This window comes from Calonectris borealis, chromosome 19 (genome assembly GCF_964195595.1).
Source record: "Calonectris borealis chromosome 19, bCalBor7.hap1.2, whole genome shotgun sequence".
Taxonomy (NCBI): domain Eukaryota; kingdom Metazoa; phylum Chordata; class Aves; order Procellariiformes; family Procellariidae; genus Calonectris; species Calonectris borealis.
In genome coordinates, this window is record NC_134330.1 from 5,689,863 (window position 1) to 5,704,425 (window position 14,563).

The 14,563-nt window shown below is 43.5% G+C and overlaps 1 protein-coding gene across 4 annotated transcripts in view; it reads right to left on the bottom strand.

The window, feature by feature from the left end:
- Window positions 1–13,749, bottom strand: part of TAOK1 (TAO kinase 1) — a 68,537-nt gene extending 54,788 nt beyond the window's left edge. For 3 of the 4 annotated variants that reach the window (XM_075168645.1, XM_075168646.1, XM_075168642.1), the window contains exon 1: window positions 13,544–13,749. The gene's annotated coding sequence lies outside the window, so the exon portion shown is untranslated. Of the gene's footprint in view, window positions 1–174; window positions 3,197–13,543 lie in introns of those variants that run through there. The other variant, XM_075168644.1, reaches the window with a different exon arrangement.
- Between the last annotated feature and the right edge of the window lie 814 nt (window positions 13,750–14,563).

Sequence of the window (14,563 nt, forward strand, 5' to 3'; positions counted from 1 at the left end):
GACTAAAGATTGCTCTGTCTCCCATTTTTTCATTTTCACTACTTTCTCCTAAGAGAATGATATTCAATTGCCAAAACACACAATGTCACATCTGACCTATACATTCACTACAAAGGCTTAAATAGCACCTGATATTTGATGAGTACTTAGTAGAGTTGCAGTAAACATTCTTACCTTACAAACATGTAAACTATGTGACTAAGAGGTGACCCGTCCAAGCCCACACAAATTCACAGCAAGAACAGAAAGGTCTGACGTCCCAGTTCTTACACCAACCATTAAATAGAGGGTCTGTGTTTCTTTTTCAAGTTTCACCCAGTGCCCAGCCTATGAAAATAAGGAGCAGTATTATTTATAATCTTCTAACTCAATATAATTTACATTTTTCACAAGACAGAGTGTGAAGCCTTTGCAGAAGAATGGCTAAGTCAGTGAATAACAGAATTATGACCACCAGCATCTTTTGACTCGAGAGCACCAGTCTGCACACAACCAGAGAACATGGGGGCTGAAGGCTGCCTCTGCTCCAGTGGCTGTTTAGAGGTAGATGTTATCAAATCCCTTTCACATCCGTTTAGATTTCAGGAGACAAGCACCCACACCACACACAAAAAAACCACCCTCACATCCTTTTCGCAGCCAACTATTTGAAGGAGCTCCTCACCCCAGAGGCTGCCTGTGAAGGGCACTAGTAGGGAGTAACAGCAGAATAATATAAGAAATTTTTGCACTGTTGCAGTCTGCACTGCACCTACTCTAGGGATAAATAAAATTCCAATCTCCACAATCTCCAAGGCTGTCAATCTGACACCTTTTGTGAATACTAAATTCACACATACAAAGAACTTTCTCCTTTGTAGGTTCTAAAACATCTCACACGCCATTTCCTACTGGTAACTGAACAAGCAGCAGGATTTCATACCGGGCAATTTGAAGTCTCTTTTTCAGCAGTTTGGAATAATGGATTATGCCTTTTGTTTGTCAGTAGGAACAAACAAATAAGGAAAAAAAAACCAAAACCAAAAAACAACAAAACAGTAAACTCTCAAGCAACATTTCCTTTGTTAAAAGAAGATCTATTTGCTGACTGCTCCTGTTGGCTAATAAACAAAGGGAAAGTCAGGTGTTCATTTTACAAATTCTAAGGATCTCGGATTTTTGAGCTGGAAAAGTAGGACAACCTCCTGATACCTTGGGTAGATACACCCCTAACAACCGACCAGCAAAAAGTGAGAACTGCTCCCTCATCATGCATGCAGATCACCCATGCAGCCCAGCTGGACAGTGAGCTACTGAGAACTCAACATGCCATGCCAGAAAACAGTATTTACTTTTTGGACGCAAGCTACAAAGAGCAACCAAGAAGTAATTAAGGTTCCTGAACACAACAGGGCAAAGAATATCAACTCCAGTGTTGCTTGCTGCCCAGAAGTTCCTACTACATCTGGACAGCTTCTCAGAGACCACCAACCTATCCTTTCACGACCAGTACTCAGAGTTTATGGCCTCCAAATACCTAAAAATGCCTCTCTGCAGATAATTTTGCAAAGTCATCTTGAGTGAGGGAATATCTAAAGCTCTAGCCTGAAAAATAATAAACCCGTCCATATTTACATGAACCATATTACTCAGTATACCTAATAGGCTGCACGAAAGCCAGTTGTTGCTAGGCCACAAAAGAGCTCCCATAAAGAAGGAAGAACTCGGATACACTCTTATATTAAATTTCACAGGCTTGAACAAAAATCAGCCTGGTTATATCAGTCCTGCAGTTGGTTTTGGCTGCTCCCCTGACCCTGGCCAGGGCCCAACAGTAATCTTGGTGGAAGGCTGCTGTTAGTACTACCACGATATTTATACAAACATTTGAAGCGTATGGGACAGTTCTCTGGCAGAAACCAACACAAGTGTGACAAGAAGTCACTGTGCCGTGCTTATTTAAATACCTCCAAAAGAGTAAAAAGCAGAGAAAGGTTACATTAAAAGAATAAAGATCCCTGAAGCAAGGAGGACTTAGGTATTTATAAAATGCCATATATTTGCATCTGGCACATAATACACATCACATCCTCCAGCATACGAGGCAGGAAGAAGTTATTTTTGAGAACTTGATAGCAAGAACTGAAAAGAAATAACTGTGCTTCTCTCGCTCTCTTTTTTCTGTTAAGCTAATTCCTGTTGTATAAAGTCAGCTTGAAAGCTCCTTTCAAAGAAAAAGGGGGAGGGAGGAGAGGAAGAATCAGATCTGCTTGTTTTTTGCATTTGACATTCAGGTCTCGTCCCCTGTTTTGTTTTCCTGGAGGACGCGGCGGCGCAGACCTCGCAGAATGATGACATCACACCTACCCAAAAAAAAAAAAAAAGCAAAACCCAAACAGGAGGGAAGCAGCTCTCCCTCAAACAAGAGCTCAGAACGACAGCTCTGCTTCTGGCTCTTACCTTTTGGACATCTCAAACCTCGATGTGTCCAGGGTAAAATAATTCTCCCTTCAGACCCCTCGCTGATGCGAGCAGCTCATCAAAATGGGGGAAGTCTTTATGCTTTCCAGGCCAGGCAGAATCAAGTTAAAAGGTGTTTAGTTACTGTTTGCCTATAAAGATACCTTGAACACTACATTGTTTTATGCCTGTTTATGCCTGTTTTGTTATTGTTTTCGAGTTATACAGGCAAGTGGCTTTCAACCATGATGAAACAAAGCAAAGCATAGCATGTTTAAGTCGCTGTAAATTGGAAACTGCTCTTAAAGGCTTTATAAAATTATTTCTTCCATATGAGGTAAGCATTCTAAGAAGCATCTTCCCTGCAGAGCAAATACACATGCTACACCAGAGACAGAGGAATTGCTAGATGTGTATGCATGCAGAAGGTAGCACCTGCAGAGGGAAAAAACACGTCTCTTGCAGTGAAGAGGCATTCATACCTTGTCTGTATTTATTAAAACTCAGGAGAGGCCCATGCTAGAACATGTGCACTGACTGCTCCACGTCACAAGAGATTTATTCTTCATGTAATACCTGAACTTAACAGATCGACATGACTGGCAAGCTCAGAAATAAAAGGTTTTAAGTGAGAAATATCTGTAAAACCTTGGAAGCAAATCTCCAAGATGCTTCTTGGAGATTCAAGACACCAAACTAGATGGTACATGACCATTTTCCTTGCTCCTAACAATTTATGACTTATTTTTAAACATTAACAGCAAAAAACAGCAAAGAAGAAAAAAAAAAGAAGGAGAATTATAGAAGGGGAAGATAGTAAATACCCAGTGGTCATATGGTTCCACTGACAGCTACTGAACAGCACAATGGCGACAAATCATTCGATAACTCTTTGCTGCGATTTTTTGCTAATTAAATATGAAATTAAGGAGATTGCCATCTCCACCTTATGCACAAGCTAATCAGTATTAGCAGCCTGCTCAATTCAAACAGAATACTAATAATTTCTCAAAGCAGCAAAACAAACATAGCCTCGCTATTACCTTAGGGACAATGCTCCAACAATAACATCAACTAACTAGGTATCGTTCTCAGATTTTGTCCAGAAAAACATTTTTAAAAGACGCCATCATATAGGATCTCTCACACCTCCCCAGAACTTACAAGTCCTGTTATTACTATTCATCACCTACTTTGAGAAATAACCAATGGTTGATTTCAGATAAAACGCAATTACAGATTTCTGTGAAGCACCTGAAGTTTTCCATAGAGTTTGACTTTAAGACTTTGAACAGTAAAATGGTAAGACGCTGGAATACGCTATCTAAATATCTCAGTCTCCTGCCCCAGTGATTAAAAAGAAAGAAAATGAGACCAGCAACTGCCTTTAAGGAAGCATCAAAAGGAGGTGGTAACTCCACTCAGAGAAGGAATTTTACTCTTAAGTTTGAAGTCCGAGATCTGTTATATCACATGGGCCCCATGAAGCGTGCCGAGTCCTGTTGGGTTACCTCTGGAGACTAGTCAGGACAGACGGACAATGACCATCTCTGTAATTTTCTGTTTACGTATTTACAGAACGTATTTTAGTGGTGAGATTGTATGTGTCATGTCCTTAGAAATGCTAATCACAGGCATGAAATCACATATAGAAAACCCCTAAATCAGCAGGTGCTCGATGCCTCCAAACCAGAAAATAAGCAGACAAGTAGAATCACAACTCACACCATACTCTCCTTCCACTCATGCTGCTCCCTACCACTCATGCTAGTCCGTATCATCCTTGTTTCCCCAACATCTATGTAAATAGGTAGGTAGATTTTGCAATGCGCATGATAAACAGGTACCAACTATTTCAAACCAGCACAGGTAGCATTAGTTCCAAAGCTGAAAGCAGATCTTGGAGAAAACTTGCTAAGTTTCATACGCCATGGCTGTGGCAACATTGAACAAAAATCTCTCAGAAAACCAAGGTCCCAAAATATTGAGCACTTCCACACAGGGACTCAAATCTAAAGGTTTTTAGGCTTTTTTGGGTTATTCTAGTTTAAAAATAACATGACTGAACCAACAAAATCCATAGTTTCATTATTTCCAAACAAGGCCCAGCAATTTTACTGCTTTAGATATGCTTGAAATGAATACCAACATAGTAAACCTCTCTGCAGAGACACTTAAAGTAGAATCTAGAACAGATGAAAGTTACTTGTGATGAGCTGAGCAATGGCTCGCTCAGCAACGCTTACAGATACCTGACAGGTACAGGGCTCAAAGCTCTTCTTCCTTCCTTCCTAGTGCATCAGGTGAGAATCATAGAATAGTTTGGGTTGGAAGGGTCCTTTAAAAAATGCTTTCAGCTTTTTACAGAAAACAGCAGTATGCATTTGCATTACACAATAACTAGGCCCTTAAGATGTGAGATTCAGCTGTAGTAGGGACTGCACAAACAGGATAAAAGGATACACACTGCCTCCACAGATCCCCATAGAGATGTCCAGACAATCCCCAAGTCTTGCAATTATATATGCACAAGAATATTTTTATTTAGGTGAGCAGTCCCCAGTTATCCCTGTATGTGACTGACTCCCAAAATGAAAATAGTTTATTCTTCATCCAGTTCAAGAACTGATCTATAATGCAAAATCTGAAAGGCCCCTTTCAGATTTATTTTAAAAAATAAAAATAAAAAAATCAGGCAACATAGTCACATATCATATTACAAATTTCAAGATTTAGCCAACTCCTTCATGAACACCATTAAACTGCCGTTATGATAAGAAAAATCTACATAGTGCTCATACGATGAAACAAAAAACCCAATCCCCTGCATTATTAGTAGGCCAGCCAGACTTTCAGGAAGAGATCTGGGACGGTGGTGCTGCTGAACTTTGAGGCCTGTGCTGTTCCACCACCCCCCACAGACAATGCAGCATCTCGTACACTTCTGCTTCTACTTTACAACCTAGGAGATGCTGGAGTCCTGCTGGTCAGATGTTAATTGGAGACCAAGGAGGAAAATTCTTCTACCTCTGTCACCAGCTATGCTGGGCAAATCACTCACTCCTCTACCTGTACTTCAGTATCCCCACCTTGTAAATGTGAAAAATAAATATGCATTCATCATTTGTTTAAAATACCTTGAGATTTATGGATGAAATTAAGAACGGGGAATTACTATTATTATCCTGCCAACTCAGAGAAAAGTACAAAAACATCACATATGTAAGATAATCTTTCTGTGTTATAGCTTACTTAAAATTCTATTTGTGTATTAATCTCATTTCTCATCATATTAATATTAATGATAGCTATTTCTATTTAAACATAAAAATATTTGTAATACCTACAAAAAGCATAGTGATTATACCAATTTATAGTCACTACAGTAATTAATTTTCAATACGAGAGAGCGCAAAGGGAAGGCTATTCAAGTGAGGATCATACACCCTGGTGCTGGACCAGCTACTGTGGAAAGACTCCAGAGCCCTATGTGATGGCCCACCTGCACAGTCGTCCACAATTATCAATTCCTGCAACAGGGGAAAATAAAGATACTTAAAATAATGTGTGAATTAATATTTTCAAGAGACAGGGACTATTTAAGAAAAAGTACCTACCATTAAAAAATTTTGGAAAACGTAGGGACTTTGCCAAAATATTTTAAAAAACAGTGTGCATCAAAAACTGCATGTCAAATCTTTTTCAATAAACTAGCAAATAATTCTTTAAACGCTCTTTATGTTTTCCCAATTAATTATGAGCTAGTGAATGTAACTAATGTTCTTTATAAGTAAACTATTTTCATGTTAGTCTAGTATCCAAAGCGCTTTGCTTGTTATTGTCAAATCAGGAACAAATCTTTTGTCCAGTCTTGTTTTCGCAAATAAATTCATTGCATCAGTATTGCAATGAAATCAAAAGTAATGACGAGGATGAGAATTTGCTTCTTCCATAACATTTTATTTTGGATAAAAAGCACACATCATGACCTCTCCTTAAGTACTGATTATCTTAGCTTTTGGGACCCTGTGCTCTGTCTTCCAAGTCAGCAAGAGTGAAATTCGGAAGGCTCTGGTCAGTTCAGGACTGCTATGCAGGTTGATCTGGTAAGAATGTGGTCAACTTCTGAGCTGGCAGCTCCCAGCAACATCTTCAGATAGTGGGAGAAGGAAATATCTCCAGTGATTGTCATGCAAACAACTAAGCTCAGACTGAGCATCCTCACGAAGCCCTCCTCCCCCCCTCCATGGGCATACACTCCTCCTTGTACGGCTTTGGGCACTTGGCATGGCTTTTGGAATGGAGATGTTCTAGGACTCCTTTGCCCATGTACTGTGTCGAAGGAAAAATAATCTTCCATCCTCCACAAAGGACAGATGATCAGCATTCAGATGGGTTCGCCTGCATTCTTGCTGCAAAACGGGCAGGTCCCAGCAAGAATTAACAGGAGGTTCTACCACACACCTCCAGCCAGAGACTAACCTAGTTTTAAATACTTCAAAGCATGGGTTAGAGGGGGTTTTGTGTGGAAAGGGAAGAAGGAAAATTAAGCCAAAAACCCAGGTAAGAGTTCAGGGTTTGCCTATATGGCAGTTAACCTATAATAAAAACGGAGCTTGGCATTCTTAGTAAGGCACTGCCTCTGAAATGTATCATTATTTCCTTCCCAACTTTGATATGCACTTCTAGAAGGCAGCATGAAATGTTGTCAAGGCCTAGGTTACTCTCTTTTTTTAATTAAGTTGCAAACCTTCATAAAAACCTCAATCTAGGAGCCTGCCCGCATATTAGGATATATTGAGCAAGTATAAAGTGGGGTTTGTACCAGTTCAGCTGATGCCTGGGAAAATCATATCACTGCAACACAGTTAGTCTTTATGGATGGTGAAACCACATTACTACAGTTAGTCTGGTACATAATTCTCAAGACAAGACTTCGATATGCAAAGAGTAATAATAAAGCCCAAGGAGATGTGGAAGGGCAGTGGATTTAAAAGCAGAAGATCATGTGCTGTGCTCTGTTTGACCCTTGAAGAGGTAGACAGCTTACCTAGCGGCACAGGGCCGAATCATACATAAATAGATTTCAAACCCAGGGTTTAACTAGTTTGCTATCTAGGCCAAGAAACAGTTCTGGAACATAAATTTAACACAGTTTAATCGCATCAAATCATGGCTGGCCCAGAATTGATTTTAACAACCGTCAACTGCTCTTTGGAACAGGCAAAGCCAAAAAGCGAAGATCACAGCGTACAGTTTAGGAAGAACACAGAGACAACCCAAACATTCAGAGCAGCAGCAGAAAAGCAAGGCACATTCAAATCCCATGATCTTTATTCAGATTGGGTTACAAGGAAGTGGGAACTGGGAGGAGCTAATGCTAGTGACAACTGCAATCCAGAACTAAAGAAGAAACATGTTGCACTGCCACCGGGACGCAGCTTGAGAAATCCTAATAACTGATGGTTTCCCATGGAGAAAGTTACTGCACTACTTACTGTATACCCGTGGCCTATTTGAGAAACAGTGTTAGCAAAAATAACCTCTCTTCTCATCTCCTCAGCTGGGGGAGGGAGTGACAGTCACCAATTAAAGGGGGACTGAGGCGGGAAATAAGAATTGCATATTAAGAAGGGGGAGAGAGGCAAAAATAACAAACGTGCAATACCACATGCGATTCTTTCCAAGAAATCCCAATACAACAGTTCTCTGGAAACGGGCTCATGGGTCTGCTATTGCTTTTGAGTAGCAGTATGTCAGGGAAGAGGAAGGATTGCTGGATGCTTGGAAAACAGACTGAACACATGGACGGGGAACAAGCCAAAAACTGTTACAAGAAATGTCCCCTACCCTTTCAACAGACTTGCATTCGCATATTCCACTTTCCCATGCTCCTGGACCCAAAGTTTTCCACAGGTTAGAAATCAGCCAGGCCAGAATGAACTGAAGATGAAGCAGGAATGCAAAGAGAGGGACTGATCCTAAAATCGTGTCTACTGATGCTCAGTGAATGGCAGTAGACTAAAGGGAAGGAAAAGTTTGAAGTTTAGCTGAACTAAGTGAAAGGCTGAAAGCAACTTTATTCACATTTTAAGAATTCAGGTGTAATACACATTGGCTTTCGGTCTGAAAGCTATGAGCAAGAATCTCTGAGATTAACATTAAACATCAAAATTTACTTTTCAAATATGGCTTGACATCACTGACATGCAGCAAAGCTTCCAACTAAATTCACAGGCACCACTCACCCGCATTCTGATAGAAGGCTGCCCTGTAAACACGCTACATTTGATGAGCATAGGAGAAAACTGTTTTTATAAAATGACATCTCACTCTAAAGAAAATATTTGCATGGCTGTAGCCAGGAGTGTAATAAGGGTCAGTGGAAGATCAGAGGCACAGAAAACTGCAGAGCCTGCCAGCTTTAGAGTTCTGTGATTTTTACTTCTTTCCTCAAGATCTAAGTTTTCCGCAAAACAAAACATTTCTAGCCTTTTCCATTCTAAGGACAATATTCAATATGTAAATCTCATGCTGTCACCCCATCCTGACCCCTAGAGAAAAATCAAAACTGTTTCTAGCCAAGCAATACAACAGGCAGAACTATTAGCTACTGTCCACTCGTATTAAGAAGCCATCATCACCGTAAGTCAGAATGTCTGTTGGGCTGTCCTCACCATACCCCTAAGAGAAGGAAAACCTCACCTCTAAGCTACAATGTAGGTGCGTCACTAAGTCTGCATATCTGGGCTCAGCAAGCTCCGATTAAACTAGAGAAACTTTTCTGTTTAGACAAAACTTATTGCTGCTTTGGCAATTTCATGCTATGTTTACAGTGGCTACCTTGCCTTTTCTTCTGGCAAAGAAACCAAGATTTAGCAAGATGTAAAAAAAAAAAAAAAAAAAAAAAAAAAAAATCACGAGTAACAATGCACTAATTTCTGACAAAGTATTAAAAGTTCTCACTGGTTTCCCCTTGGTAATTAAAAAAATACTGTCATTCCAGTGATCACCAAATATTTGTTTAAAAACTGCTTTAAGAAACCATGTCTGGAGCACTCATTGTGCTGTCTAATGTCCATTGTGTTTCTAAGGGTCTTCAGAAAGTATTCCTTCCTCCATGCTTTGTACTGTAAATGAGCACTTAGACAAGGAGGAGGGAATACAGTGTCTAAAAGCCAACTGTGCTTTTAAACAGCTCTCCATCCTCTCCCCCCTTTTTGTGCACACTTTTTCCCCTCAGACACTTTGCACTTCACCTCTGATTTAATGTTTTTATATTTTAAGTTCTGCTTTCACAGGAAGGACTCTGCTTTGCAGCTCTGCACAGCTGAGCTCCCTCTGGAACTTCACATGAGGGGATTAGTGGTTTTCTGACCCTTGATCCAATGGATTTTTTCCAGTCTCTTCTCCACACAGAAATCAATGTTTGATGAGCAACTCCTCAGCATGTTAAAGAAAAATGAAAACAAAGAATCCTGAAACCTAACTACTACAAGTTTAGGAAAAAGTGGCACCAACCACCTCTATCTCCAAACCAAACAAGCTGGGGTTCCACGGCAGCCTAAACTGATCTAATTGTTGGCTGTCATGGTGCAGCCCAGTCCCTTGGATTGTCTCTAGCATCACCTAACTGTGCACTCAGCCATTTCAGATCACCAACCTGGCACAAAACTCTGTCATTTTTCCTTAGGTTAGCTTTCTGCTGGTGTGGCTCAGTGCAGGATCAAAGACCAGCACCAATGGAACGACACACATGGAGAAGCAGGTGGAGGATAGGACCACACACCTAAATCAACTTCCAGTGTAACAGGAACTCACCAGAGAGCACAAGACCACACAGACTGGGATTTCATCCTGCGTTGTGTCAGTCAAGAATGAGCAGTTTGTGAAGAAGAGTAAGACACGTTCAAGAATTATAAAAAACATTTTGTAATACTCAGAAGGTATTAAATCATCTTTCTCTGTACTGCTATAGGCAAGCTTATCTCAAACATGGTTAACCGAGGGAGGATATCTCTGTTACCCATATCTGAAACCCTGCTGTCAGACCCAGGATAACTTTCTAATGCAGACATGATTCTAGTCCAGAGTTGAAGTTAAGCTCTTCCCTTCGTCCAGGTTCACTTAAGGAAATAAAACGAAATAGCTAAATAGCATACTTGAACGGGGAAAATGTAATGGCCACCCATAACCATTATAATTCAGAAGACAAGAGCCTAGGTCACCACTGGTAATACCAAAGATCTTTACAGTTTCTAGTGTGCATTTCAACATAACAATATGTTGTTTATGTGATTTTAATATGAACAAAAACACAACAGAAAATGCTTCTAAGATACAATCTTGGCGATTATGCAAGTGTTCTCCAAAATACACTGAGAATGGAATAAGACAAGTGATATTTATCATAGCTTCCTTACCACTTCTGGATTACAAAGAAAGCTGTATCAACCCTAAATATTTTCTTATTTCACAAAATATCTATACCATCAAATGAACTCATATGAGGCATATTTTGCAAATGACTGTAGTCTCTATTCAGTTAGATCAGAAGTATACCCTTGCAGAAGAGATAGATGAGAGGGACAACAGCAGTAGTCCAGCCAGTGTGTCTTTGCTAGAAAGAGAATTACCACCTGAAAACGAAGTACCTGGAAACCACCTAATGTTCTGTTGAGTATGCAACGGTTGTGTCAAAGTGGAACTCACTACTGCAGAGTCAGCTATCTACAACATCTTTAAAACAAATCTATGAATTCGTTGCCATATCTATTGTTCTCTACAAAACATCCTCATTACAGGAAATCCACTACTAGGATACATCTGAAGATGTAATTATTAGTGTGATATTTGCTTCTCTTCTAATGTATCTCACCAAGCATAAAAATTTAGGCTGTCTTACAACTCATCAAAAATATGTTATTCTAGTGACAAAAACTGATGAATTATAATGGATAGGCAAAGATGAAAGCGGCACAAATGGAAATGTTATTTAGATGGAAGTAAACACTTAAAATTCTCCAGCTTAATTACACCAGAATTTAACAGAAGGACATACGATAGATAACTTTTTCCAATAGTCTAACTTGAGGCCTAAGTCACCTTATCTGTACATAATTTTAATATCAACATCTGGTCCTCTACATGCAGCACTTAATTTCAGTCTAGTTAAAGAGAAAAAAAATCAAACTATCCAAGGAGTTTTTACTTCAGGCAGTTGTTTTTCAACAGGATTAAATTTAATTTAAGCTGTTCTACCAGAATCACTTTCTCTTTAGTGAGACATTCTTAACAGAGGAGAAAAACATTCTCTCAAGTTCAAAGGACAAATTAAGGTTCAAGTTTATCAATGTATTTGAGTCTACAGATAAAAGGAAGAGGAGTCCTAAAAATGGCAAACATACCAGTCAGAACTAGGCCAATGTTGTGGAGAATCTAATATGAAGGCTCAAACCAATCGTTGATTAGGTTTGCCCTTGGACATAAGTAGCAAAAACTATGACACGCTCACTATGAACAGGCACAAAGGCAAAGAAAATGTAGGCTCAAAGTAGTTTCAAGAAAAATGTATCTAAAATGATATTTATTGCAACAGAAGTTGTTATTCTGTAATCCTGAAATATGAAAACAAACCTTCATTAATGTCAAAACATATCACAGTTTTCCACCATGTTTTCACTATTATGATGTGCTATCTACTAAAGCTACTTTTCAGCCATTGAAGATCTGACCTATACTGTTCAACAATATATATACACATATAACGTTAGGGGTGGTATTTTGGGAACGTTTCATTTGAAGCATTCCAAGCCGATAACCTTTATCCAAATACGTAAAACAAGAGACATGTCAAATGCACTATAAATAGCATTAATAGTAAGGAATCAATAACATCCAAACCTTTAGGTAACATCTTATTAATCCGTCCTTGGCATGTATGGACACACTGCTGTAAAGGCTCTCAAAACGCAATAGTCAAAGGTGAAGGACACAATTTGTTCAACTAGTTAATGCAACTGCTATTTAACCAACTCAGCCACTAAAATGCCACCTAATGAAATACTCCATACCATGATAAGCAGCAGAGACAAGCACGATAAACACGAAGCGTTTTTCTAAGAAAATAAATTAAAGTCCTCAAGGCTAATACCGTTCTGTCATTTTTCCTAAGACATGTAGAGATCTACATTTGACAACAACCATTTTAATCCCTGGTTCTCCCCCCCATTTCTTGTACCGCGCCCAACACAATGGTACAACTGCATGTTACAGGCGCCCAGGTATCGCATTTATATTTATTTCTGCTTTCACAGCGACAAAGGTGAACTCTAATGCTCCAAAGATGCTTGCAGCAAAGCAGGCTGAACGATATTTCTAAAGACATACCCACACACGGGTTACAGAAATCTAGCGTCTATGAGGATGTTTTAATCTGACAAATTAAAATGGTTGGGAAACGTTATTTGGCTAACGGAATCGGCCGCCACATGCACTGCTGAGGGGAAGCAATAAAAGGTCTTTAAAATAGGTCACTTTCATCCAAATCCCATACCAGCACCGAACAAAATGGTATTTACACTGAAAACTCACCACTTGGGGAGGAGCGAGGGGTAGGGACGGGGAAAAAAAAAAAAAAAAGGGTTAAAAAAAAAAAAAGGCAGGAATCCGCGCCGGTCTCTGAGGGACCCCCACCCCCTCGGGGGCTCCGGGCTCGGCCAACGAAGCCCACCGGAGCCGCGCAGACAAAAAGGGCCCGAAGCGCAGGGAACGCCTGGCCGGTGGGAGCCGGCAGCCCTGCCCCAGCCCTAGGCCTCTGGCGGCCCCTGACAGCGGCGGCCGCGGGGAACACCCCGCCGGCGGCGGCCGCCCCTCCGAGGGAAGCGCCATTTCGCCTCCCGCTCCCCCGCCGGTGCTCAGCGCCCGCCGCCGGGGCCGAGGCGGCAGCCCCGAGTCCTGCGGCACTGCCGCAGAGCGCGGCGGGGGAGGCGCCGGCCCCACCGGGCCGCCCCCCCCCCTCCTCCTCCTCCTCCCTCACCCTCCCGGGGGTGCCCCCGCCACCGACCCGCCCCAGCCGAGCCCCCCGCCGCGATGCCCGCCTTACCCTCCGCCGCAGCCGGGCTGGGAGCGCCGGTCGGCCCCCCGCGGAGGAGGAGGAGGAGGAGGAGGAGGAGGAGAAGGAGGAGGAGGAGGAGGAGCGGGGCAAGGGGCGGCGGCCCCGCGGGGGGAGGCGCCCCCGGAGGGGCGTCGGGCCCGGCCCCCGCGGGTGCCCGGGCGCGGCGGGCACAAAGGCGGCGGGGCACGGCACCTAAGATGGCAGGGCAGGCGCGGCGGAGCGCCCAGCCGCTGCCGCCGCCACCACCACCACGGCCGCCGCCGCCTGGGCCCCGCTCGCCGAGCCGCGGCCAGGCCGCGCCGCGCCGCGGGGGCACGGCGTGCGGGAAGGCGGGCGGCGCCGGCCGTGCCTGCCGCGGCGGAGCGGGTCCCTCGGCCGGGCCGCGCCGCGCCGGGATGGCTGCCTGCCTGCCTGCCGCCTCCCCTCAGCGCCGCCCGGGCTCCGGCTGCTCCGTCGCCGCCGCTCCGCGCTGCCCGCAGCCAACGGCCCCCACCCGCCCCTCTCGCGAGACTTCGCCGCCCTCTCCCCCCCCACCACCGCGGCCGGCGGGAGGGGCGGGGGGCGGTGGTTGGGGGGGGGGAGGAGGATGAGGGGCGGGGCCGGGGGCGGCGGGGCCGTGAGGGGGCGGCGGAGGGGCAGTTGTGGCAGTTGCGGCGCGGCGGGGTGAGGGGGCGGCTGGGCCGTGTAGGGGCTGTGGGGGGGCGAGTGGGGCGGGAGAGGCCTTGATGTGAGGGGCGGTTTGGGGGGAGAGCCAGGGCAGTGCGGGGGGCAGTTAGGGCTAGAGGGGGCTGAGGGAGAGGAGGGAACCGGGAGTGGGGGGCGCTGGAGGGACAGAGGGTTGTAGAGGGGGGAGTGTGGGGGAGAGGGTCTGCGGGAGCCCCGTGCGGGGACCCGGAGGACTGTGAGGTGGGTGGGTGAGAGGGGCCTGAGGGAGAAGATGGCGGGGGGGTGCTGCTGAGGCTCAGCGGGGCTGCTGGGGGTGGAAGGCCTGAAGGGGAATGGGGAAAC